The 2,335-nt window shown below is 45.0% G+C and overlaps 1 pseudogene; it reads left to right on the forward strand.

The window, feature by feature from the left end:
- Positions 1-208: 208 nt before the first annotated feature.
- LOC134371706 (chorion-specific transcription factor GCMa-like) lies at positions 209-1,515 on the forward strand (annotated as a pseudogene).
- The last annotated feature ends 820 nt before the right edge of the window (positions 1,516-2,335 follow it).

Consider the following 2,335-nt stretch of genomic DNA (forward strand, 5'->3'; position numbering starts at 1 on the left):
TGGTGATGAATTTGATGTGTATTTGGGTATAAAGTTAAGTTTGGGTCACATGCTGCCTGACCATAGATCAGCTTCAGAAAACAGTTTCCTGGTATAAGCTGCCTGAGTGAACTGATTCCACTATTTCAAGAACCTCTGAGAGGAAAATTCTCAAGCAGTTCTGAGGGGAGTGGAATAGACAGAAATCTGTGTGTGACCTGACCTTATCATGGAACCTGACGACTTTGATTCTGAAGACAAAGAGATGTTAAGCTGGGATATTAGTGATATCAAACTGCCACAGAATGTGAAAAAGACTGGTTCTAGGAGTGTCAGGATTCCTACATGAAGCACATCTACGGCTCGGAGAACAGGAACATGCAGTGGCACCTGAGCAGCAGGGCCACGCGCAACTCCAACTACCTCACCTCCGGCGTCCTCAAGAAGTCCTGCCTGGGCGTGGTGGTGTGCAGTTGTGACTGCACGGCAGAGGAGGGCTGCAAGATTTACCTGAGACCGGTGATCTGCGACAAAGCCCGGCAGAAACAGCAGAGGAAGTGCTATCCCACCTGTGATGGGCCTCTGAAGCTAATTCCTTGCCAATGCCATGGGAACTTCCCAGTCACCAACTTCTGGAGGCACAATGGATCCTTCATATTTTTCAGTCAAAGGGAGAGCATGACCATCCAAAACCAGAAATCAAGTTGGAATCCGAGGCAAGAAGAACAGTGAAGAAAGCACACATGGCATCTTCCTCCACCTCATTAAACCAGAAGGGGAGACCAGAGACAAAGTCTCTTCCAGGTGAAACACAAAGTCAGGGGAGTTTACCTTTAACTTGGTCTTTCCAGGAAGGTGTCCAATTGTCTGGTAGTTACAGTGGACGTTTAATAGCTAACACTCCTCAGAAGAACTCACTGAATGATTGCTTATCCTTCTCCAAAAGTTATGGTTTGTGGGGAAGCACCGATCTGGCAGACATGACTTCCACCTTGGATCCCACTAAGCTGTACGAAAAATGCAAGTTGTTTAATAGTAGAATGGACAATAGTGGAGACCTGCTTCAGCCTTCCTTCTCTGGAGTCTACTCAGATTGTGATAATCTGCAAACATGGAATAAAAATGCCTCTTTGGGAAGAAATCCTATTAATGACAACTGTTGTCCCAATTATCCTTTTCCTCTGACCAGATGGCCTTGTGACTTCTCTACTTCCCAGACAGAACTCTTCTGAACCCTTTTTCCAGCAGATTCCATTGGAACCACCTGCAGCCAAAACTACCTGTACTCCATTACTGTCAAACTCAGAGAGTGATTTTTATGAAGAGAAGGTGTCTGTGGATTTCAACAGTTATGTCCCTTCCCTCACATACCATTCACCTCAGGAAGACCCCTTTCTCCTCAGCTACACTTATCCTCCCCAGCAATATTCACTGCCAGGCAAGAGCAGAATCTGGGATTTTGAAGGATAAATGTCATACATGGGTTTGGATCACTGCAACAATGAAATGCTTCTAAACCTTTGTCCTTTGAGATGACTCAAATCTTTCACAACTCCCTCACTCCATTTTGAGAAATGGCTGGAAGAATTTCCTCAGGGAACAGTTTTCAAAACATAACCACAGATAAATGGGAATCACAACAAGCAGCAGGCAAGACTTCCTTCTTCACACACGTAATCTTTCTGGCTCCTGCTCCTTCACCGTAGTGCTTCCATCCTTAATAATGAATGTTTCAACTCCTCCAATCTGTGGCGTGAAATGCCCTCTGCTCCCCACCCCCCGACACATTGTCTGGGGCTCTCAGGACCTCAGCTGCACTATCAGTTGGGTTTTCATTGCCATTGATGCATGTCAAAATGAAGCAGAGATGTGAAAGGCCCACCTACCCAGAATCTCATCTACGCTTTCTTGGCAGAGATAGAGAGTAGAAGAGCCGCGGAGGTGCAGAGCACTGAAGATTCTACCACTGAAGTATTCAATATTTTGTCTAGTCGTGGGGTTAGTTTATAAAGTATGTGTTTTCTAGATGATTTCTAAGACTCGTCAGGACAAGGAACATGCACCAACACCATTTCATACAGACAAAGAACAGCTCAATAAAATGGCCACATGAACAGAAATTCCAGTGGCAGCAAGTGGTCTCCTCTGTCTCTCCTTTCCTTCTCCCTCTTCTTCCCTGTCTTCCCTTTCCACAAGTTCTTAGATTTCATCTCATTTATCTTTATTCTTTCGGGCGCTTAACTCGGTGCCAGGTTCATAATATTTGAGAAATGTTTGTTTAGAAAAGTGTTTGTGCAATTAACATGGCTGTGGTCAGCCAGCCATATGTGAATGCCAGTGGCTCTTCTTTGCTAAA

Source organism: Cynocephalus volans, chromosome 3 (assembly GCF_027409185.1).
Source record: "Cynocephalus volans isolate mCynVol1 chromosome 3, mCynVol1.pri, whole genome shotgun sequence".
Lineage (NCBI taxonomy): Eukaryota > Metazoa > Chordata > Mammalia > Dermoptera > Cynocephalidae > Cynocephalus > Cynocephalus volans.